Source organism: Pteropus vampyrus, unplaced genomic scaffold, assembly GCF_000151845.1.
Source record: "Pteropus vampyrus isolate Shadow unplaced genomic scaffold, Pvam_2.0 Scaffold192, whole genome shotgun sequence".
NCBI classification, from domain to species: Eukaryota; Metazoa; Chordata; class Mammalia; order Chiroptera; family Pteropodidae; genus Pteropus; species Pteropus vampyrus.
In genome coordinates this window covers 542,826-568,911 of record NW_011888973.1, presented here as the reverse complement: position 1 = coordinate 568,911, position 26,086 = coordinate 542,826, and the positions used below count along the sequence as shown (strand labels likewise).

General features: G+C 40.1%; 1 protein-coding gene and 1 long non-coding RNA gene across 2 annotated transcripts in view; one reads left to right on the top strand and one right to left on the bottom strand.

The window, feature by feature from the left end:
* IMMP2L (inner mitochondrial membrane peptidase subunit 2) overlaps positions 1 to 26,086 on the top strand; it is a 690,748-nt gene that overhangs the window by 636,926 nt on the left and 27,736 nt on the right. The window lies entirely within an intron of this gene.
* Positions 12,392 to 20,267, bottom strand: LOC111746513. The gene is made up of 4 exons (XR_002783147.1): positions 20,125 to 20,267; positions 14,388 to 14,550; positions 13,560 to 13,687; positions 12,392 to 12,477 (listed from the first exon to the last, which is right to left on the bottom strand). It is a non-coding gene; the product is annotated as an uncharacterized LOC111746513 (long non-coding RNA).

The following is a 26,086-nucleotide window of genomic DNA, read 5'->3' as shown; positions in this document are numbered from 1 at the left end:
ACAGACCCCCAGAGCACTACAGTTTGCCGAGGACAGACAGGAGTCAGCAGGCAATTAGTAGAGACTCAGGCAAACCACTTTATTCCAGGTGTATACAGGCCGTCTGAGGTCCGTTCACTTGATAAAACTTTTAACCGACGTTTAAGTATTTGTCTTCAGAGTCTGTGTGAGTTAGACGTTTTTAAAAGTGATGTTAAGCTTGGAACGTTAGCATGTGCATATATCAATTAATCTTCCATTGTTATTTCATTTGGCTAGGTTGACTTTGTCATGGGATTCTGGTAAATGGCATTCTGTTCAGTAACGTTTTAAGCATATGTTTCAAATGACAATATGATTGAGATGGAGAAGCAAAAAACACGTTTATGTTATTTTGACAGAATGGACCTCGATGTAGAGCACTTTTAAAGACTAGTATTTTATATTAATAATAAAAAACGACATAGCTCTCTCTGGTGAGTTTTCCAGAAGCACTAAGTGTGTGTTCACTGTTACTGTTCCACTCGATTCACTCCAGAGGGGGTTAGTAAAGCATAGTAGGTTTAATACTTAATATTGAATTTCTCCTTTATGTTTCCCACTGATACATTACAATTATTATTTTTTAAAAGGGAAAATATAAATGTGTCAAGTGGAAAAGTACTTAGTATTATTTCTTTCTAAATTTATAGTAGTATTACTCACTCATACAGTATTAGAATGCATCTATTTAAAATGGTTATGTACCTACCTGAGTAACAGGAATTAGTTTCAATATTTTGGAGTTTTTATCGATGACTAGAAGAAATATGCTCTTTTGTTTCCATTTTGATTTAATATTCTTAGTAAACACTGAGTCCACATTTTTAAACAAGAAAACAACTCTGCCTAATGTGAGAACAGCATTTACAACATATATTACATTCCATGGACTTTTGTGGTTCTTGTTTACTATGCAGAAGCTCTAGTTTCTTTGGCTATTTCCTGTTAAAGTACATAGTCCAGTGCACTACAGGTTTGCCAGTTAACCTTCCTAAATAGTCGTTATTGACTATTTCGCTTTGAAATTCTCTTTAACCAAATTTTTATTTCATGGAAAATGGTACCTAAAATTGTTATATGTCTACCACCTTATCTTGATTTGAAATTGTGAATTTCAAATGATATATTTTTAGAATTTTCTTAAATCTATTTTCAACAGGTGCTTCCAAAGAGAAAGTAGGAACACGATGGTCGAGATCAAATTTCAAAATGATAATAGGACAGGCACTATCTGTCTCCATGTGTACGGGGAGCACTTTTTTCTTTAAAAGTCCTCTCAAGGCCCTGCGGTGTCACACGGTCACCAAGGCTGTAGAAAAATGGTCGACATTTCTACTTTAAAAGAAACCAGCTCTTGCTGTGTGAAAGCATTCCCACTGCTGCCCTAATTACCTTATGTCATCGTGAATGGGCTCATCGCCTGCCGTTGATGGAAACTTAGGGGAAAAGAAAATATAAGGAAGACTTAAAAACTCATGAGCACATAATCCAGAGATTAAGGTGTATACACGGTATTTTATAAAAGCCAAAATTATTTTTTCTGATAAAAGTAATAAATGCCTTTATTTTTGAAAAACATCCATTAATACAGTTATGTGTAAAGTAGAAGTGTCAAGTCCCACCAGAATGAACCATTTGGCTGTATCATCATATTTGTGTGTGTTTGTATATATTTCTGTTTGTCTTCTTCCTGTCTCTACGCCTATCTGTCTGCGTGTACTCAGATACTTATCTTTCAATGAACCTAAGTTACACGTTTCGTTCTGCAACTGCTTGTAATAGTGTAGTTTGTCAAGGACAGTTCCCCATGTCATTTCAGTGGTCTGTTGCTGCCTAACAAACCACCTTAAAATGATGCAGTGACTTAGGACAGCGGCAGCATCTTTGGTCTTGGGCAGGGCTCACCGGGGACAGCCCATCCTGCTCTACTTGGGGTCATCTGGGATGGCTCAAAGTCTGGGGGCTGGAGTCATGTGAAAGCCTGTTCACTCGTGTATCTGGCAATTAATACCGGCTCTTGGCCGGGCCTGTCTGTTGGAATATCTCCACTTGGGCTCTCCACGTGGCCTGGGTTTCCGTTGGGAGATGATTCTCCATGAATATTTCATAGTTCTTCATGGTCCAGATCCTCTGAACAAGGCGATAACTGCCAATTTGAGAATGGTTTTGTAAGGAGACATTCCAGGATAGTAAAGCTTCGAGATGTTGCCCTCACTAGGGACAGTCCAGGGTAGTAAATGTAAAGACCTGCCCTTCTCCCCCTGCCCAGATCGTTTACATTCCAGAACAAAGGTGAGGCCTCTCTCTCTTCTGCAGGGAGGATCGGTGCATCACTAGCAGCCTTGTGTAAGGTCAGAGTTGCCTAGTTCGGGAGGATCCTCTCCTATAATGAACCCCATAACTTTATAGGGTAGTGTAATCACGGAGGATAAGTGAGAGGGAAAGGTGCGTGAGACAAGATAGCATGGGAGCCAAAATGAGGATGGTTCACTGAGCTGACCTCTGCTCAGGATCCAGCACAACTGATTGCTCAGTCTTACAGAACCGTATTCTGAGAGGTGACATAAACATCCTCTCAGGACAGGGAAGCGGGAGTGATTCATCGGCTGACCTCTCTTTTATTGGTCAATTTCCTCATGGGGGCATTTATTCCTCTTTGTATCCTGCACCTGCTTGAATGGTGCCACTTCTGTATTAGACTTAATAAATCTGAAGTGACTTACTAGTGGTATTGAATTATACACACACACACACACACACACACACACACACGTACGCACATATATATGTGTGTATATATATATATTTTACTGTCTTGAACTTTGGTCTAAAGATCATTGATCTACATAAATCTATGTGTACATGCCCAATTATATTCTTAAAATAAGTTATAGAATTGAAATCTCAAGATTGTTGAATATATGTGCTTTAAATTTTATTGTCTATTGACAAATGTTACTAATTTTCCTCTATAAAATATATACACATTTATACTCTACCAAGAAATCATAAGAAAAGCTTAATCTCATACTCTAGACATAATCAATGTCCTAATTACTGCCAATCTAATAGGCAAAAGAAAAAAATTATTTTTTCCTAGTTTCTGTTTGATTTTTTGTGAAGATGGACATCTTTTCACATGCTTATTGATCATCTTCATTTTTTTCTTTAGCGAATTGTTTTTCATATTATTTTGTTTTTTCTCATGGAGGCTGTTCCCGTTTCCTTAGTGATGTTTCGGCTTGCTGTGTAGTTTATGGATAAGTGTTTTCTGAATTCGCAAATATGTTTTTCACTTTTCGTTTATCTTTTATTTTAATTTTATTCGTCATCCCTTTTGTCAGAGGATGAAAATCTGTCAGTCTTTTGATTTATATTTCTCACTTTTGAGCATTAATTTTATGTTTTATTTTTATTATATTTTCTAATTTGTCATAGCTGGTATAAATGTATTTTTTTCTGAATTTTTTTCTTGGTTATACTATCTGGTGCTAGTAGTTTTTCCCAGTGATTCTCTTTGAACTTCTAGGTAGATAATTACATCATCTTTAAATACCCTTATATTATTTTCTATATACACATTTATGTGTATATGTTGAATTTTTCTCCAAAATGGAAACTTTTCTTCATATTACATTATGAACATTTTCTAAGACAACTAAAATATGAATTAAAAATACTGCATTATTTTCTACCTATGTAGCATAATCTAAGTTTGGACTCTCAGGTTGTATTTTGTAACATTTATAAATAATTCTATAATCATCTTTATAAATGAATCTTTTCTCTCTTTCTTGGATAACTGCCTTGGAACAGACTTTGAGAGGTAGATTAATGGGTTAAAAATAGGACCATTTTTAAGCCTCTTCCTACATGTGCTTCTGTTGTCCAGTTGCTTTCCAGAAAATATTTATTGCTCCGTAACCTCAGTGGCACTGTATGAGAATGACCATCTCGCTTGTGCATTATTAGCTCCGAGTTGTCTCACTGATTTTATTTTTTATTAATTTGATAAGTGGTAAATAGCGTGATAATTTGCATTTTGTTTTGATTACTAGTATAGTAGAACATCATCTCCTGTGCTCATTAGTGATTTGTGTTCCACCTGTGGTTTTTTTTTATTCATGAACTTAGTTCATTTCTTAATTTGAATCTTTTCATATTGATTTAGATAATAAGAACAGTAATATCTCATGAGTTATATTTGGGGCAAGTATTTTTCCTGTATCATAGTTTGTGTTTTAATTTCATTACATATAAACTTTTTTGTTTTAGTATGGTAAAATCTCTTGATTATTTTACCTTTCTGAATTCTTTGATGTCTCGCAAGTCCTTCTTTATTATGAGGCCAGATAGATAAAATCACTCAATTTCTTAATTAATATTTTGTATACTTCAGAGAAGTTTTAGATTTAAAACAAAATTGAGGAGAAAATACATAGTGCTCAGATACTCTCTGTTCCCACACAGCAAACCTCCCTCAAAATCGACATCCTGAAACACAACGGTACATTTGTTACAATTGATGAGCCCACACTGACACATCGCTGTCACCCAAAGTTCATAGTTTGCATTAGAGTTCACTCTTGGTGGTGTACCTTCTTTAGGTTTTAACGAATGTATAATAAAATGTATCCTCCATCGTGGTATCATAGAGTATTCTGCATAAAGTCTTCACTGCTCCAAACATCTTCTGTGTTCTTCCCATTCATCCCTCCTGACCCCTGGCAATCTCATCTTTTTACCATCTCCATAGTTTTGCCTTCTCCAGCATGTCACATAGTTGGAATTACATAGTGTGCAACCTCCCCAGATGGACTTCATTCACTTAGTAATGTGCGTCTAGGATTTCCCCATCCCAACCTGTTAGTCATGCACTTCAGTTTTTTCCTTGACTGTTGGTCTCTTCTTTGCTGCAGGGTTGATATGCCCACGAGAACTTAGCATCTCCTTAACCTCAGCTTTTGGCCCTGGTCATTCATTCTGGAGCAAGACTCATTCACTGCCTTATTACAAGGAAACGTGAAGGTGTTGGGAGAGCATTTTGTCCGATCCTGCCATGTTCCTACTGTCCTTTAGGTCATGCTTTTACTAACTTAGCTCAGGCTAAGCTAACAAAATGACACGGACTGGGCGACCTATGAATAACAGAAATTTATTTCTCACGGTCTAGGGGCCAAAAATCTAAAACTAAGGCTGCCAGTATGGTTAAGGTCTGGAGCAGACCCTCTGGGGTGCAGATCACTCACTTCTTGTCGTGTCCTCACAGAGAGGAGGGAACTACTTAGCTCTCTGACATCTGCTTATAAGGGCACTGATGCCATTCATTGGGGCCCCATCCTCATGACCTAATCACCTCCCAAAGGCCTGACTCTCTAATATCATTACACTGGGGATTAGACTTCAACATGTGAATTTGGTGGGGGTGGGGGGGGGGGGGGTGGGGCACATAAAAAGCCATCCATAAAAGCATCTCTCCTCTGGACCATTGCAAAAATTAACTCTCCTCTCCGCCACTAGTGCCTTCCTCTCCTAGTCAGCCTGCCACATGGGTCTAGAATTATCTTTCTAAAATACAGTGCCTCATTGGGCTCGAATGTATCCGATAGTTGCCTCGTGGACCAAATTTCTTAGCTTATATACCCATCCGTTTGTCATGAGGTTACCTTTCCCAGCTTCCTCTTCCCACACGCTTCTCCAGGGCCTGCATCACTGAACTTCTTTTGTCCATCCTCTGCTCTCTGATGCCTCCATTATGTCGCAGTTGCTACTGCCCGGACTACCTTCCCCGCCACTCCCTTTTTTTTCAATCACCTTACAAGTCCAAGTTCAATGTTCATCACCTTTGTGAAGTCTTCATCTTCCTTAGCATTTTGTACTTACCTCTAAATACACATTTGCCTCTAATATCTCATATTCATTTAATAATTTGTCATATTTCTGGAAAGCAAAATCTAAGCCTTATTAATCTCTACGTTTCTCTCCTCTTCCGTGGCCCTGGCAAATAATAGATGTTGAAAAATGTTTCTCGAATGAATATTAAATGAATCCACTCACCAGTGTGCTCTGGGAATCAGAGACCTCTTTGCAACTGCGCTGGCTCAGTCACGACAGCAGCCTTTTAAAAATGCAAATCTGATCATGGCACTCTTCTGCTTAAACCCATGCAAAGGCTCCATGCTTCACTCAGGTCATAATCTTGATACGAAATCCATAATTTTTTATTGGCCCGTAGCCCCGCCCTTCTTCTCCAGGCTCGTCTCTCCTCCCCTCCCCCCATGCCCCCCATGTCGCTTGCCTCAGCCACCTGGTCACCTCTCCGGCCGAGATGCTCAGGGCCTCCTCCATCTGGGATGGTCTTCCCCTGGCCCTGGTCATCTGTTCTTTCCTCCACCTTCAGTTCTCACCTTTCTTCTTCAGCAGGGTCCTCATCCAAATCACATTTCCCTAGTATCAACTCACACAGGTGGCTTCGTACATTCGACGGTGCTTATTTCGATGTGTAATTCGCACTGATCTGTGTTTTGCTGCTACTGTTGTTTGAGGTCTAGCCTGCTTACCAGCCTTTATTTTCCATTATGTATATTTTGTTCTAAGATACCTTCTCATCATGGTGCCTGAGACTTATTTGCCCAATAAATATGAATGAGTGACAGGCTTTAGGATGATAGTTACTGTAGATGCTTTTTTCTCTTTCTACTTTCCCTTTATTTTTAACCCGAATGCCCCATACTTACCTAGTAAATGTCATATTCTGTTGACTGCCTGCTCCCTCCACACCTGTGCTGTTATCACGTTTGAATCACAGCAGTTTTGTGTAAATTTCAAGGTCTCCAATGAATAATAAATTGGCAATTTGAGTTTGTTTCTTCTTCTTTTTCTTTTCCTCCAACAAAGACAAAACTAAGCTTTTCTTTGCTGATTTGTTTTGGATGATCTCTAAAATATTTTGCCAGGGGGTGGTTATTAAAACATCTTCTTAAAACCTTTCCTGTAGGGTTAGGAGTAAATGTGATACTATTTAAGGTTCGTACTCACCATCTTCTCTGTCTTTTTGTTGTACTTGCCCCTCAGAAGGCTGACTTTTAGAATCACCAGCACGATGCTATATAGACTATCTTGAGTAATCCAATAATAACCATGCATTTTATCTTAGATTTTTTTTTTTTAATCTGATTCGATAGAGCTAATTCGGTTTTTTCTAAGCCCTGGTTTTAAATCTAATTAAGGCATCTTAAATTGCTCAATTTCCATTTGGGTAGCCTGCTTTGCCCATAATTTTCAGGTTTCAAGACTTCTGTAATGAATTTCTTCCATTGCTTTTCTGCAATTAAGCTTCTCTTCCATTAAGCTCTGTCAGACTTAGTCATAAGGCAGATTGGTAACCAACCAGTCTCATTAATTAAGAGCACAGGAAGGTCTCTAAGAAAACACCTTTGTATCAGGGTAGTCTAGAGGAATGGCCTATTTTTTCTGCAAATGCCCATGTACCATTTTCTTGGAATAACAGCTTATGGGTATTTTGGAGACTGATTTCTCTTCCCTTCTTCATTGCCTCTTTTGTGCCTCCAGCCTCTTGAAATCGGCCCCTTCCCCACCCAAGGTTAAAGGCACAAGAGGCAGCCGCATACTCAGACAGAGCTGGGGGCGCGAGGAGGCTGCATTTGGTTGGGGCTTTGGCGGGAGAGCACAGCAGAACTTGCCAGCCCCAGGCCCTCCGAGCTGATTTGATCACCTCCACTTGCAATCTGCCTCTGTGGTCCCGTGGACCTGAACTCGAGCCTCCATTTCAAAGCCATCGTGGTCAGGTGGACCATCTGGTCAGCCGGCCCTGCGTCCAGAGAGATTCGGAATCACAGTGCAGAGAAACTAATTATGTTCAGTAAGTGTTTCATGATCTGCTGTTCTAGCCAAATAAACAGAAATAAATTATCGACATATTTTCTTCCTCTTCTCTCTGTTCATCAGATTCAAAAGTCCAAGGGAAAAATAAATCCCCAAATAGTAAGAAAATTCTTGGGGAAGCTATTGGGTCTGTTTTGCATAAGCGATCGTGCATACGTTCGAAATGGTAATCCTTTTGTATCTGAGATTGATAAGCTTATTTAATGTGTTCTTGCCCCGTTTGACAGCGGACAGCCGTCACGCTAAGTGCTTCGCTGTCTGTCTGCGCTGCTGACGTATCACTTGAGGTTTTGAGTGCACATTACGAAGCTGAGATTTATTGACCCAGCCTTTATTTTAAGTAGGACGTATTTATGTTTGTACCCTTTTGATAACCAGGCCATTGGGACAGAAGCGAATTTTTAAATCTTACATCTGTACTCAGACAATTTGATAATGTACTCATTCTTTTTTACAGTTACTTCTGCAAATGCTTAAGCACCTTTTGTTTGCCAGTCTAGATATAGTCCAACTTATACTCAGTAGCTCTTACCTAAAAAATTAGTTTTCCCCTCCAAGGCAGTTCTTAAAAGAAGACTTCGAGCAATAGTACATCAATATTTGTTAATTCCATAATATATCTATCTATCGAAGTCATGTAAAATTTGATTTGAAATGCAGTGTGGATGACAAATCTATTATAATAAAAGAAAGGCAGGAAGCTGTAAGCAAGCATGAACATATGCATGTGGGAATATTTGTCTAATTTCTAATTAGGCTAAATGATTCTAGATTAGCTTTACTAGTTATCTAAAAATAAATACCTATAGAGAAAATGGTCTTACTTTGTAATTAACTATCACTAATTTTCATGCATAGATTTGCCATTATACATTTTAAGGATAAGAGTTATCTCCTTTTTGTATTAGCTCATCGGTTGTTCACATATTGACAAAGTATAAATGTCAATTAAATTTTTTGGAGTAAGTGTTCAATTAAATGTGTGTTATACACTTGTTAATTCATCTGATATACCACTAGGGCTAACTATAAATATAAAAGTGCTGTTTTTTTTCCAGTTTATCAAATGGATCTTTGAATTAAATAAACATTGTTAGATAGTTTTAGCATATGGGCTGGTATGCAGAAGTTTTTTTAAAGGACGATATTATATAGAAAATAAACAAGAAGTTTTTCATAGAACAAGTATGTATAGGAAATAATCATTTGAGGCAAGGGCGCATACCTTTAATTGCCCTTTCGAATATCATATTGCATATATACAAATTATAGTAAGATAGACATTTTAAAGTCTTATTAAAATGTTTCTAAATATAATTTTATTCTATTACATGTACATTTAAATTATTTCAAGCCAGTATATAAATAACGAGTTATCCCATGGGATTTTCTACCTTCCCTCCCCCCCCATATTAGTGTGACAATACTACCACCTTCTCAATTTTATCTAAGCAGAGCTTAACCAGCGATATCAGATGAATCACAGTTATCTCCCATACCAGGTTGTAAACTGTTCGAGAGCGAATCCATTTCTAATTTATTTTTATGTGTTATAGAGTCCTTAATAGATTCTTTGCATTTGTACATACGGGTCGGGACCCCCGTGAAGAAATAAATGGAGCACTCAGCCGACGTTCACTGTGGAGGGTTTAACAAGGGGACCGTTAAGATATGAGTGGGGATCAGGGGGCACAAAAAGGCTGGCGAAGCACCCTGGGGCTGGCAATAGCAGGAAGCTATTACCCACTCCTCAGTCTGAAGGTCAGGGATGGAGAAGGCTTACCTACCTGAAAGAGCCTCGGCTGAGGTTGCAGCTGCAGGTGAGAACTGCTGTCAAGAGATGTGGCATTCGGGGGATTCGGGGTACTGTGAGGCTGGAGCCCAGCAGAAAGGGAGCCTCGTTCTCTGATGGCTTCAGCCCAGCAGAAAGGGAGCCTCGTGTTCTGATGGCTTCTCATTGCTTTTCATTGGTCTGCTGTTGGCTAAACCCGAACAAAAGCAGAGACGTTATACCCCATCGAAGAATATGATGCGTCCATGAGCACAGAGAAAAATGGAGAGTAGATGGAGGCAGGGGAGGCAGGAATGCCTGCAAGCAGAGGCGTATGTATATGCAAGCAGCAGACATTAAGCTTAGTAGGTGTTCAGTTGATGAGGGGGACAATGGTGAAGTCTTTAAATGTTTCAACAGCTTTTCAGCACAGCCTGGATTTGTGTAATAAATTTCTTTTTCTTGATTAGCAAGTATTGTTTACAATTCTAATGAATATCAGTTTGTTCACTTGATGTTTCATTTGATGTCTGTGTATAACTAATGTGCATAAATAGCATAATTTTGCAAGTTAACTAACAGAATTAGTTATTTAAAGATATCCCGAGATCTGTCCTTCACTGAACAAAAGAATCCTTTTATTATGTGACTCATCGTCTCCTAATTTACTTTTAAGTCTCGATCTCATATATTGAGATGGCTTAAATCAGGGTCAAGCAACAGCACTGAAAAAGGTTGTGGAACTAACGTGGGCCCGACGTCTGAGGAATGCAGCCATCGTGGTGGTGGCGTTACGTCAGTGACGTGAACGAGGCCATCTGATAGCTCTCAAGGATGGAGGGTTCATAGGAAATCAAATCACCTGGGGTCACAGAGGTTTTTAAAGGGATTCTTTAATAATTGATGATGCATGAGAGGATTTTACCATGTGTGTTAATACATGTACCTTCCCACTCCCTAAGCTACAATAATACTCACAGATTCAGGTCTTCCCCTCAGAGAAATTCTGGGACACAGCCAACTGGAACCTATGACTTGAGTAGTTTGACAAAACAATGAGAATACAGGGACTTATAGTAATTCACCCTTATCATTTCTTAACTGCTTCTAGAGGAATCCCAGCCCATTGGGTCATATGTTTCCAAAGAGCTAGCTTCTCCCCACCCCAATTTATGCAATGTTGACTGGGATTTGCTATCCTATTAACTCACCACAGGATCTGTAATTCATTAATATATGTCATCTGTAGGTGCTCCCAGCTATAAATGAGAGTGAAAATTGGCTGTTGCCCTGGGTGTAAGTGTAATTACGATGTTCAGTTCGGCATACACCACGTTCTACAAACTCAGTGACCCATCAGGGTGAACGGTAACCCCCTAGCGTGATGCATTTGAAGAAAGATTTGTTCAATGAGAAGAACAAGAGAAAAAAAAGACAATAATAATAATAACCGGGATTATTGAAAGATTTCTAATCTATTACTTAGCATTTATTGAATATACTTTCATAAACGTAAAAATAATGCATCTCATTTCTACCCGCTTAAATTCACAAATTAAAAAATCACAGCTACCAAGTTTAACACAAAACTACCTTAAGGAACAAAGGCAAGTCTGTTAGGAGGAATCATTTGAAGTTCATAACCAAATAGCTTAATTTTCCCAGGTCTGCTTCCCCTGGTCGTTTTCTCTGGTTTTTGATTGTCCTTGTTCCCAGGTCTCTCTGGATGATTGGGGATAGCAGGTTGATGATGAGCCAGGGACACTTACTTCCTAACGGCTTTCTAAGAGTCTCTGAGAATCTAAGATTTCTGAGGACACACATTTCAGAGTCTATAAAAAGCTCTGCCATCCCGCGTATTGGGTGGGTGGATCAGACCTCTGGTCTCAGGAGGAAACAGCTTCATTCCTCAGCACAAGATGACAGAGAGTCATCCCGCCTCCCATCCAGCCACGTTCCTTCACATTGTCCCTTAAAGTGGGTCCCTGAGCCATATCCCGCTTAAGCCTTTCGCAACAAGGGTTTGTTCCGTTTTGTTTCTACTCCGAGCAGCAGAAGAGATTTCATTACCTGTTTTACACGCTTATTTCTTCTGGAGGTGCTCTTATGGTAACACTGTGAGCCCAGGTGGCACAGATGACAAGTCCATGTTCAGAAGGAAGTTTCCAGGTGAATGCTCCCCCTGAAGCCCAGCCCTGCAGGTGGCTCTCAATGTTTATCTCTAACCTGTTCTTCTGAGACTGACTGGTAAGCACGTGACCTTCTGGCAGGGCACAGAGGCACCCGTATCATGAAACGAGGTCCTGCTTTGCTTCATGAAGTCAGGATCTCTGAGAAGATACCACTGCTGACTGCGGTCCATCGCTCTAGTGCTTTCTGTTAAGTTTTTACCAATCCCTTCACTTTCTCTTTGCAGCAAGAGGCAACCAACTCTAGTCAACTTTCATACCCCGTACTGTCACATGCTATAATTTTCTCTTCTTCCGCCTGGCTGGAGCTCAGAGCTAAGTGTTTGATTTTATAATAAATACTAAATTACAGAAGCTATAAACATAAAAATGTAGTTATTTGTTCTAAGATGGTACATGGTGAGACAGGTGGAGGAAGGAAGACAAAGCTTTCTTCCTCCAGGTGGTCGGCCGCCTGCCACTCTGTTATCAGTCTCCCTTGTGATCAGTTGCTAGAATAATGATTGGACACTTCCGGATTTGAGCAGATTTGTCTGTGTATTGCAGAAGAGGAAAATCGACCTTCTACCCTCTTAGGTTCTATGTCTGGGCCTGAAAATTAAACAAACATAAGACAAATTATCAAGAGAAAAGTGTATGCAATCTTTTATGGGCAGGTGAGAGTCCTCATAAGGAAAATAAAGACCCAAAGAAACAGAACCGAGAGCTTACCTACGTTTTTAACAAAGAATGATAAATTTGTGGAGAAGCGACATGGCCAAGGAGTTGGGATCAGGGGCTGTAAATTGTAGGAAATCGACTGGTACATTTATGGGGAAACTAATGGAAGATAAGGGTTATTTTAGTAGCTTTGTCTGTTAGACACCTTTTGCTGACCGTTTCCAGTGTCCAGTGATAAGAATGCTCTTCTCTTCCTATTGAAAGGAGGGCCCCTCTCTCTTGGAAAACTTTATGACCTGCTTTTAGGTAGAAAGCTGGAGGTCAGAGAGACCTCCCTACACCTGTTCTCTTAAGTGCTGTCAGCTCAAAAAAATCAATGTGCCAAAGTAGCATATTTTTGACGTGGCATGTTCTGGACATCTGTAGTATGTAATGTGCGTGCAGGCTGAAACCCCTCTTAACTTCTTTGGATTAACATGGTGGCCAAGTCCTGAGCTACGCCTCGCAGCCATTTCTTAAATGACAGACTGCCATGCTAGGATGGGGAGGGCCTGTAGTAAATTGCGTGTGCCACACAGGTGACCGTGTCTGGTATGTTTCTGTGGAAGCCCCTATGTTAAAGATACAATTAAGATTTATCTATTATTTATAAAGCAGATTTGAAGAAGTTTTAAAAGTAAATTACAGTAAAAAAAAAAAAAGCCCTAGAACATTTGAAATAAACTCAGAACAGTGAAAAATTTATAAGGAGAAAGAAGAAGCTACTTCAAATGGAGTCGTTAATGTACACGAGCACTAAACTGATTCTCGAGTTACTGACAACCACAGCAAAGGAGAAAAATTGTTTTCGTTCATCTAATTCTTATTGTTTAGTTGAAGAGAGCTTTCATATTCATCTCGGGGTCCCTCAGGGGGCCCAAGCTGGTAACAAATGAGCGGAGAGGCTGGGCGAGAATCAGAGGGAGTGGCTCAGCTTTTGTTTGTCCATCCAAAGAATTCAAACTAAGACCCACCTGAAATAAAATCTTTGCTGGCCAAGCGAAACCAGAGCGCCCTGGACGGCAGTAGACATCAAGTAGCAGCAACTCCTGAGCTGAAAGTGAAATCCAGAAGTTTCTCACGGGGGTCTCTATTCGGCATTCTGTGACATAAAGTACTATAGATAAATGTATACGTCATTTGATTGAAAACGCACAAAAATGGCAATTGCTTGAAAGGGTCTTTCCAATACTGAAGTTATGGGAAAAAAAAAAAAAAAACCTGAAGATTTAACGTTATTATTTTGCCTTAGTGAATACACTGTGAAGTCTCTAGAAATCAGACATGCCTCAACTGGTCTAAAAATGCCCTAGGTTAAGGGTACTTCCAAGAGGTCCACTTTTTCTTGTTTTGGAGGAAATATCTTTTGTGATTGGGAGCGAGCAATGCAAAGAACTTTCTCATGTCCTTGAGTTAAACAAGCAGCAGTGCCATTCAGGGTGTGTCGATTACATCTTGTGTGTGAGGTGGGGGGTAGAGAGCGGCTGGGCACGCACGCCATCTGTAGAGTCCCCGAGGAAAACAGGACATGAACTTGAAAGAACAGAAAAGTCTCCTCCATTCTCCTACTGGCCTGGTTCCCTGAAGTCAGCTTCTCAAGTCCAGAACAAACGAACACGCAGAAAGTCATCTCCATGTCATTTAAACGTTCGGGATAAACTGAATTCCTCCCCACCCCCATTTTCTTACTGTTCAGTCATTTCTGGGCTCTGTAATCACAGTGAAGAATTCGAAGTCGTTTGGTGGTACTTGTGGGAAAACAAACTTCTTACCATTATCGCTGTCCCGTGTCTGTGACATACCTGTCCCGGGTTGGCTGCCAGGCCACATGATGTAAATTCAGTCTTGGGTGACTTCGAGGGAGGTACAAAGCACAGGGCTTGGGTCTCACAGTGTTCTGAGCTGACCAATGGCCACCAGACCAAATGAAGCTACAAAACATGTCACCAGCCGGCTCCTCTTAGTCTGTGAAACAATTCAGAGAGACAAAACCTCTGACCAGTGGTGACAGGAAAGGGATGTGTCAGCCACTAGGAATCCCTGAATTCAATGATGGCTGACTTTGCTCAGATGTTATTTAACAAAACCCATGAATATGCCAGGATAAAGTATGGCGCAAATGCTGGCTAAAATCAGAAAGACGGGGTGGTTTTGAAGTCAGTCTGTTAGGAAGCAAGTTTCTCGAAAGCCAGCTGGGATCTTTAGATTCAATTAGGGACCTCCGCGTAGGCCTCTAACAGTCTAAAGCGCTGTTTGTTTCAAAGCACGAAGTTCTTTAGACTTCGCTTGGCAAGAATAACACCTGGGCACCTCTCAATAAACCAGTGACCCCAAATGTCTGGAGAACAAATGAGGCTTCTGCAGGCTCTTTTGCTCTAGTATTTTGGTCAGGTCAGAGCGTTCTTCCTTTGGTGCGTGCTTATTTTTATACTTGGCTATTGTAACTCGTTATAATTGTATTCAGATATTTCTAGTGTCTCATAGTAGTCCTCGCTGATGTGTTTTCATTTGATTCCTACCAACTAGGCCACCTGTGACTTGGCGAGATGTGCATGCAATATATTTTAGGGGACACGGGAAGTAGATTTGAGAGACCAAGAATGGAATGTCAGTAAGGTGCGGTAGGCAGAACACCGAAGGGGTCTTCCCAAGCTTCCATCCCCCTGTCAATCAACAGTCACCTACGAAAGGACTTTGAAGATATAATTAAGAGTAATTATCAGCCAGCCTTACTATAGGGCAAGGAGCCTGGATAATCACGAGTCTTTCAAATCAGAGGAGGAGGGCTTGCGAGTCAGCCAGAGAGAGGTACAGTGACGAAGGGGACAGAGGGAGTTTTCAAGCATGAGAAGGGGTCGACCCCGTGTCGCTGGCTCCAAGTGATGGAGAAAGGGGGTCAGGTGACCCAGAAGGTGGGGTGGCTTCTAGAAGCTCTGAAGGACCCCTGGCCTATAGCCAGCAAAGGTGTGGGATTTAAACCCTCCTGGGGCATGGAATGAATCCAGCACACACCTGAGCGAGCCTGCTGGTGGGTTCCACAAAGTAGCCTTCTGTATTATGAACTATATGCTACCGAGTGCATTATTTTAACGTGGAATTACAGGGTCGTATACAGAAACCATGCCTGCTGTGCTTTAGGGCAATGTAAGGGATTTTCAGGGTCCAGGCCATTTTGCCTTATAGGCGGGTTTAGACATGAACCCCCAGGGAAGAGGCACCTTTGACCTGCACGCTGCCTCTCTGGCCGCCGCCTTCGGAGAGCTTGAGCTCCGCCAAAGAGGAGGTCCACAGAAAGTGAGGCCGCTCACTCTGTTTCTAGAAAAGTCTTGAGACTCACGTGCACAATGTCAGCGCCTGAATTCCCTCACCTCGGTCTACACGAGCGGGATGTACCTTTGTCCTGCCCAAGGGCACCACTAGTTGTTCCTTTTCCACCTTTTCCTCGCACAAGGTAACCTGGGATGTTAGTGATAATCTGACTTATTCCACGAAAAACTGGAGGGCGATGCAGAGGGAAGGGCGAGCGTACCCGGGTCTGCGCCGGCGCATGCGCAGGAGACCGGGCTGAAGGATGCGGATTCCCTCACCCAGGGCGGTCTTTCTCTCTGGGTAAATCTATCCGCTTCTGCATTGCCGCTTTTTCAACTCTCTTTGTAGTTTTCTGTGGAGGCCTCCCACTGCTGGAGTCATTTGAATAAAAATACAGTTCTTCTGCCCTGAACAACCTTCAGGATCCTTCAAAGATGAATTTAATTATACATATTAAAAAAAAAAAAAAAACCTCAGAATTTTGAGGATTTTAGTTCTAAAACCAAATTTATTATGTTCAAAGTTGTGTCTGGATAAAAGGCAAGTATAACATTAACATATTAATCCATTCATGCCATTTAGTGATTTGAATTATTCACAGCTGCTTGTATTTTCTTTTTAGAAGAATACGGCTTTTATCTATGAGGCTAATCGAATAGAAAGGAATATCTTTTGCTTTTCTAATCCCCTCAGTTGAGGTTATTTTAATATAGGCTGCCCCCTGTCCCCTGGTGCATTTGATGAGCTGTCTTCATAAAGCATTTACATTCGCTTGAAGCACTTAGCAGAAAAACTAGGTAAGTCGAACACTAACAGTGAAATCAAAACGCTAGGCAGCCATTTCCAAGTTCAGGGCGCTTTGAAGCTGTTAAGATGCTAAATCCCACTCCCCCAACCACCCCTCTCCCCGGAATATAAAGGAGGTGATGCTCTGCAAAACATTTGGCGGCCTCTGTTTTCAGTGTTCAGGCTACGTTTTCTAAGCCGATTTGTGCGCTTGGCTTTAGCTCCTCCCCTTTTTATGATTTTAAGTCATGAATCTTCTAGGTAGGGAATAATCCTTTCGAATGTCTGCTTTCTTACTGGTGGAAAAGGCTATGCTATATATTTGTTGCCAATCTCATAGGGCTAGAAAGCTCAGACGAGGTAATACGCAAGGATAGAGCCTCTAAATAGGCTAGACCGACGTGAGAGCAGGGATGTTTCTCTGCCATTGCCATTAGCAATCAGTTTGCAGAATTAAAATACCACAGGGATTCAGAAGGCATGGTGTTTGTAACTGGTCAGAACCCACGACTCACAAATGTCATTTTAACCTGGAATGTTTCATTTAGGTTCTAATCTTTGTCTGATTCCAGACACTTAAACAAGTAGTATTATGCCTACTAGATTTCGCTTTCCACTCTGCCTAATTCTTTGAAGGATGTCTCATTTGCCAGGATTTTCCAGAACTTTTTAGGAACCTGGTTGCTTTCCCCTGGACAGTCTTATTACTGTTTTACTCAGACTTGAACTTCGTTTTTGCCGAGTGGAGCAGATTTGAGATATATTTATTTGAGGTGGACATTTCCGTCGGCATCATCTAAAGTCGCGTTTATTTTTTGTCAGTCTGTTTATTCCCTGATGGAATGAATCAAGAGTCTTAGGAGCAACAGAGTTACTTTGCAGTGATTCTTTGGATTTTAAGGGACATTATTGATTATAAAATCTAAAGGTGCTTGATTTGATATGAGAAACAGATGCCAGGTTGGCGAAGCAGTTTGCCTAAGATCATGCAGCTGGTTTTTAGCAAGGTAGAATTAAGAGCCAGTTCTCCTGATTCCAAGTCTAATGTTCTTTCCACCATACAGTGAAGAGGACGAAGGCTCAGAAAGAAAGACGGCTTTGAGCGGGAGTCAGCAGACCATGGCCTGTGGGTCACAGGTGGCCCACTGCCTGTTTTGTAAATAAAGTTTTATTGGAACTCTACCATGCCCAGGCATTTACATATTGTCTACATCTGTTTTCACACTACAAGGGCAGAGCCGAATGGTTGGTCCAGAGACCACATGGCCTAAAAGTATAAAATATTTATTATCTGTTTTTTTACAGGAAAAACACACACACACACAAAAAAACCTTCTGACCTCTGGCTTACAGGAAAGATGACTAAATAATCCGTTTGGGGCACTTGGTGGAGAGTCGCTTTAGCTTGCACATTTGTTCCTAATGGTAGTTTAGAATAAGCTGGCTGTTATACATTGTCCAGCTCTCTCGCGATTGCTTACAGGTTGATGTTGACAAGTGTGAATATATACTTTGAAAATAAGGACTGGTACATAAAGCATTTCCATGATACGGGGATTTGTTTCCGGTATTCATCTTCGTCATATGTTCTCAAGAGCGATGGTGACATTTAATTCTACGTGGCGGAAACTCACCCAGGGCACACGACAGTTGTATTCACGTACGTGAAGGGCTAGATGTGGGCAAAGGGATCAGATGCATTTGTCCTTCATGTCTAACTAAAAATACACTTTGCTGTGAAGCCCCTTCCCCTTCCCCTTCCCCTTCTCCCTTCTCTGGGCAGAATTAATCACTCTCCTGTGCTTCTAAGATACTTGGTGCGGAGTACTATTACAGAATTATCGCCCTGTGACACGGGCAGCTGTTTACACATTTGTCTCCCCAGTCAGTAGTGAAATCCTTCAAGATGAGGACGGCACCTTATTCACTTTGGCATCTCCGCCATGGGGCACAGTCCCTGGCACACGGTGCTTGTATAGCATGAGCGCGTATTGTAATCTCAGAGGGCAAAGCAAGGGCCAATGTGAAGTCCCAGTAAAAGGACCTCGGCGTGGCGGCAATGCTGGCAACTGATAGGAACCTACCCTAAGCTGTGTCGCGTAGCTCCCAGAGACCAGAACTTGGGTTTACAAAGCCTGGGTTTGAGTTTTGGATTCACTGTTTGTCTTTAGGTAAAAATAGTGGCTAGTTTGGCTAGAAACTCAGCAGCACAGGTGTTTTTCCTCAAGATTGCACCTGTACTTCCGAAACGCTGGTCTCCGGGTAGGTTACATCAGTTTCCTCACCTTCGAAATGGAGATGATATAGGCAGCAGTTTTCCAGGCGTGGTCTTCAGACCCTTTGGGGATCCCCCAGACCCGTTTAAGAAGTCTGTGAAGTCAAAGCTATTTCGTAAGGATGCTATGATGTGATTTACCATTTTTCCCACAAAGTTTCGTTGATAGTTCAAAAGCAGTAATGGGAAAACTGGTGTCTGAGGACAAAGCAAGGCACTGAGCTGAACTAGTAGCAATTGTTTTATTTCTGTGGTACGCTGGCAGAAAAAAAAATACATGCCAGTTTCACTTAAGAATGTCCCTGAGTGGAGCAAAGTCACTAATTTGATGAAATGTCAACCTTTAGGTACTATGTCTTTTTAATACTTTGTGATGAACTGGGAGCTGAGTATAAATCAGCTTTGCTACATTTTGAGGTACAGTTGCTGCCTTCAGGAAAAGTTCTTGTTTTTGAGTTTCTAGCTGAACTAGCCACAGTTTTCACTTGCAATACAATTTTTACTTGAAAGAGTCACTGACCAAGTATAGTTATTTAGGCCTTGGTTTTCAGCAGATATATTCTTTCGAATTAATGAAGCGAGCCCATCACTTCAAGGAAAAGAACTAATAGTATTTGTTCCCAATGATAGAATTAAACTTTTTAGCTATATTTGGAATTTTAGAAAACTCATGTCTTCTACCATGAGCTTGATACCTTCTCAGTACTGAGACTCTTCTGAACAAATTGGTGGTGAGATAAATGGGATTTTCAAATATCATATAATGAAAAAGACCGTGTTTGGAATATCCACATAACTTAGTATTTTCTAAATGGCCAGGACATGATGTTACAAAATCCTGCACAGGTAAAGATCTATTCAAAGTCTAATATGATTGTACCTCAAATTAATAGATTTCGATATGAGTAATTACGCTGGATGTGATGGGTGCCTGTCACCCTGTCACTGTGGATAGTACTGAACCCTATGTCTGCTGTCTTTTCCTACACTTATACACCTATGATAAAGTTTAATAAAGGTTAGGTATAATAAGAGATTAACGACTAATAGTAATAAAAACTAATAATAATAAAAACTAATGATAAAATAGAACAACTATAAAATATACTCTAATAAAAGTTACATGTATTTGGTCTCTCTCTCGAAATGTCACATTATATCGTACTCACCTTTTCAGTTAAAGGAGGCACTTCAGGCCTTCTCTGTGACACATCCGAGTTGCCAGGATCACTGCTCTCGCACTTTGGGGCCATCGTTCAGTAAAATAAGGGCGACTTGAACACGAGAACTCGATTAACACAACAGTCTATCTGATAACGCAGTTGGCTACTGAGTGAGTAAGGGGCGGGGAGCACATGCAGAGCAGAGATGCTGGACAGAGGGATGAGTCATGTCCTGGGCAGGATGGCATGAGAGTTCGTCACGCTACTTGGAATGGCATGCGATTTAAAACTGATGAATCATTTATTTTTGGAATTTTTTATTTAATATTTTTGGATCATGGTTGACCACAGGGAACGGAAAACCATGGAAAGCAAGAACATGAATAAGAGGAGACCGCTATATCTGCTATGAAAAGCCAATTTTCTTAGTCTCCTTCAAGCAAAACAACATATCACAACACATGAAATGCAGAAGCAGATAGGAAAATTTAACTGTCTTCTATTAAGGCAGTCATTTCAATAATTTGCCAAAAAAAAATGTAAAGCAACGATGTTCGCACGAATTTTTGTTTATTTTGGATAGATTACTTTTTGAACCTCAGTCGAGAGTTCAGATTATAGTTTTTTATTATAAAAATGTTATTTATAGTAATCTGTATTAGGGTTATCATTTTCATTTAAATAATAAAACTTTTTGATTTCTCAATTTTAATTTTTAATAAGGTAACCGTTGATAATACAAGTTGCGTAATATAGACGGTTGGAGCTCCTTCATATGTAAGAGTGGGAAGGGTCCTGAGAAGATGGGGGGAATTAGGCATTCTCTTATAACTCTGGCGAGAGTATAATTCGGTACTAACTCTTTGGAAATAATTTGACAATATCTGTCAACACTCAAACTCACGTTTGTTGCTTCAGCAATATACCACAATGGTCGTAATAGCAAAACAAGAAACGGGGTCTAAAAGATAATGGAGGCTGGTCAAATAAGTACACCTACACTATATAGTGAAGTTGTGTATATTTTGCACACATTAGAAGTATAGTTGACCCTTGAACAGCGTGGGTTTGAAGTGTGTGGTCCACTTACAAGCAGATACTTCTCAGTTAACCATGGGGTTGGAAATCCGCATTTTCCGACAAGTCGTATTTGGATTTTTGACTGTGTGGCTAGTGGCGCCCCATGGATTGTTCCGGGGTCACCTGTACTTAGATATTTATGTGGAACTGTGGGAATACTTCCACAGTACTAAAGTATTAAAGCATTTCTTTAAAGACGCAGAAAATTATTTTAGTAAGATTTCATTGTGTAAATAATTAGCAGACTTCTGTTTATAGAAATAAATGCTTAAAAACAGAACTAGAGTTAGATTGTGGGAAAATGATTAGGGACTAAGGAAGGGTGGTAGGAGGCATTCATTTTTCACTTTATACTTTTCTATGTCATTCTCTTTATCACATTCACTTTTTTAAAAATTAACTGAGGTGATAATACCTATAACCATAATGAAAACTAGTTGAGATAATGTTAAATCTCCGGGCTCAGTAAGTGTTGGTTGGACAAGTGAATGCCCATTCATATATTTGTGTGCCATCAGTAGAGCATTCGCCACGAAATTAATGAATGGCAGCTTGAGAAAAATGTCATAGATAGAAATTATGCTTCAGAGTATATCTAACTGATCGCTAGAGTGGAATTCTGCTATTCTTTGATTCTGATATTTATGAAAGAGTAACCAAATATCGTCCACCGAGAGGCTCTAATGAATTTTTTTCCCATTCATTAGTTTTCAGTAGCATTCATTTTTCCCTTCAATTATGTTCTCAAAATATGGAGCAGCTACTGGGACAAATAGACCAATACTTACTTAGTTTGGTACTATCACAATTGCCAGTTCCAAAACTGGAATTTATTTAGTGGAATGCTTCTGCTCTTAGGGCAAGCTTATCCTCAGGGTAAGTTTAGGCTACGAAACAAATGCCACAATTTTACTTCTTAAAATAAAGGATGTTGCAGAAGTTATTGTATTCTTTAAAAATCACTTTGTGATTGCCAGTACTGCGTTTTGGAAAGTCCAAATATGATTGCATAAACATATACACAGGCTGTACATGCAAATATGTTTTTATAAAACAGGGCTTAGGTCATTGTATGAAAAACAGATGGACCTTCTCTGGGAGAACAGAAATTATTAACTTATCCCAAGCATCTTATTGAAAGAAAAAAGCCAATTTGAAAAATGTTGGGAGATAAAGCATTCCAGTATTATTCTTCATTTCTTTTATTAATGTATTAGAATGCAAAACTCAATAAAAATTACATTAAAAACTCATAAACATTGTTCACATCTTCTTTCCCCATCAGCCACGTTCATGAAACTGACATTTCTATTTAAATGGAAGTTAATAATAATCAGAATTTATTAATGAGTCAGACAATATGTTGGGCACATCCATTTACTCACCAGACATTTGTTGAGTGCCAGATGGTGTGCCAGGTACTGAGGCGTTAGTGTTGAATAAGATACATTTCTTGCATTTTAAGGGTTCAGTGGCCAGCGGAGTAGATGTAACTGTCAACTACTTAAGAAAGGACTATGGTAAAATGGGAAGAGCGTGGGGTTTTGGAGGTCAACACATTTAAAACCTGGGTTTCACCGCTTCTGAATTATGTAGCCTTCTAACCTTTCTGTGATTCGGGAATTTCATCTGTAAACTGGGGAAACTAATTTCACTGCAGGCTTTTTTTTATGGATTAAAGAAAACACAGTCAAAGCATAAAGCCAAGAACTAAATCTCATCGGGCGGAATATATTTATTATCCTTAAACTACAATAAAAAAGGTGCTATGATATGGGCATGGACAAGAAAGAAGGAGCGATTCATTTGGAGATGGGGCAGGTAAAGAAAGACTCTCAGAAGAGGAAGTATTTGGAGTGAGGTGGTGTTCATGACAGAGGGAATTCCAGGCAGAGGGGTTTTCTTACTCGGAGGCATGGAACTTATGCTAAAGTATAGGGAACTGTGAGTTGTTTGGTGAGGCCTCAGCCTATGGTACGTAAGAGTTGCTATGACGATGTGAGTTAATGGTCCTTAATCATAGCGGACCTTTTATATTCTGCAAGTGATTCAAGATTTTTAGCAACAGCAATGGGAATGAGATAAATAGATGAGAACGATATTTTGAAGCTAGAGTTTGTAGAATTGAGTATGTGGGACTGATGGAGAGAAAGGATAAGACTTCCAGGTTCCTCATTCAGGTAAGTCATCGTTGGTATCGTTACTCAGGAGAAGAGACTTAAGAGGAAAAGTAGGTTTGGAAGAAAATGATAAACTCTATGCGGTTAAATCTGATTTGTCAAGACCTTGGGCAGCAGAGAGAGCTTGGCTGGAGAGAAGATTGAGAGCGCTAACCACACAGACGGAGCAAAGTCAGCCACCTCGAGTTCAGATCGGCCGTGTTGTCCGTTGGCTTCGCGTCTGTGTGTTTTACCTTTCCTTATTCTCTAAGGGATGGAAAGCAGCTTCACTTTGTAATTAGGAAGTCTCATAAATATCTGGGTCTCAGCTCTAAATTTTCTCATAACCGAAATTCAAATGAAAAACAACTCCTCATTAGCCTTTGCAGGGTTGTTTTAAGGATCACGTTTTTTGAAGATCGAAATCCCTTTATAATGTTGCATATACAAGCAGGGAATGACAGAGACAGCAATTAAAGACAGATTAGATTCATGTCAGCAGCAGTGGAACTATTAGTAACTTCATTGGCAAGGACTCTGTTTACAGCTACCTTTGAAAGCTTGATCATTTACTGTGAAGTAGCGTAATAAATAGGTGTGTGGGCTCTGAGTCAAACTGTCTGGACCTGAATATCAACCACTTATCTCCTGGACTTTGGGCAAGATATTTAACCTCTTTTCTAAAACGGAAATCATCAGAGTATTTACCACATAGGTTGTTGTGAAGATTAACTGAGTGTGCATAAATTATATGACAGTGGCTGACTCATAACTAAGGCCTCTGTGTGTCATAGATATTTTTACCGTCATCATCAGAGAAAGCACCATCATCATCATCATCACTATCGTCAAATGGCAGGACTTGAGTGCAGCGGTGGGGACGTCGGAGATAATCAAATCAGTTTTATAGGTGAAGAAAGGGAAGCCCAGAATCATTAAGACAGTCAAGCACGGACACCCAGGGAAAAACAAGACTGCGGCTCTAGTACTGCTCAGCACGATGCCCTTGTCACCATCCTTTGTGAGAGTAAGACCTTGTGCCCTCATGAGTAGGTTCAGCAAAAATATAATTTTAGTCGATAATTAGCATGCCTTGCACACAATAGAACTGGAAAGGTGCTTTATCGATGACTTTGCCAATGGTCAGAAGTTCCTGTTTACGTATATTACTTCACCTTGAGCATGAACTGTTACGGGTGTGTGTGTGTATATGTGTATTCGATAATATTCGTAAGGTTGTCCATGTATGTGTTTAGATAACATTTAATAGTTACTCAGTACTAGTTCGCAGGCTGCCCAGTGTTCAGTGGGAAACAAAACACCAAGATACCGTAAGATACTTCCTTGATGTAACTTAGGTTTTATAATATATTCCGATGTATTAGGTAAATGAAACTCATACTTTAAGAAGAGATTTTCTTGTTTTGTAAGTTTAAAAACTGAAAATATTAGACCTCGGGCTAAAGTTATTGAACACTTGCATGTATGCACACAAAATACTGATAGCATCACAGAATATTATTTAATAACACTTAAGTTTCATAGAAAATGTTTTCACCTGCACAGCCGAGAACATTTCATAAATACAGATGCTGTTAATCACAGATTTGGTGAAATAGATAGAGTTTGTATTATACCCTGAAGATAAATAGATTTGGATTCTTATCGGATTTGTGTAGTCTACTTTAAGAGTTAGGTAGACTTGATAAAAATGAGCACACATTTCCATCATCTGCCCATAATAAGTGGTGCCAAATAAAATATTTGCAAGCATTACTAGAAACAAACAATAGTTGAATTGGCAGATCCTAAATGTGAAAAACTAAGCTAAAGATGGCAAAATAAATAAAAGAAAATGAAGAAGTTAAATATTAGTTGAATGGTATAGAGAAATTAAAAGAAAAAATGGAATTGATCTAAGTAACATATTTATACAGTCTTAATTTAAGCACACCATGAAAATGAACAGTTGCGATTTTGCTTGGAAGATGTAGTTTACAGTGATCTAATTGGGAGTTTCATGCTCTTTTTCCTTTTACGTTATCATTATTCCCATTCTGATCAGGTTCCTTTAGCTCTAAATTTGTTTTTTTGGGGGGGGGCACATTTTATTTAGTAAAATTATTAGGACCTAGCACACTAAAAACCAACCAACCAACCAAACAAAAAACGCAGAACCTCATACTATGTAGTTGAAGTTCAAAGTGAGTGTCCAGCAGCCTCATGCTGTGGTTATCACTGCTTTTGTTACTTTGTGGTCCTGGTGCCTTGGGTTTGCCCAAGTGGATGAAAATGTGGGAAATGGTAGATAAAAGCGGCCTTTCATCAACCCATGTGTGGAGTGCTTTTCCTTACAGCTACCAGGTTTTCGTCAAAGCTGCTGAGCGCTCTTTCCCCGTCCCTCAGTGGGCACACCTTCGCCTGCCCGTCCCCACGTGGGCATCGCATTCTCGTGCGGACGGGCATCCATATCACACTAATGGCTTGGACTCGAAGGCCTTTCCCAATCCCATCTCGGCCTCATTCCGCCATAGAAAACCATTACACACCGTTTCCATTTCCGTGATGTAGGATCAATTCCCCATCGTGGAAAAACGGGAATGGAGCTTAGAATGTTTCTCGACTATTCTTCTAGAGCTGGTCCTGCAAAGAATAATGTGAAATGGAATTGAGAAATTTCCCGGCTAACTTCCAGCAGAGAGCCCAGTCCTGCCAATCAAATCACGAGC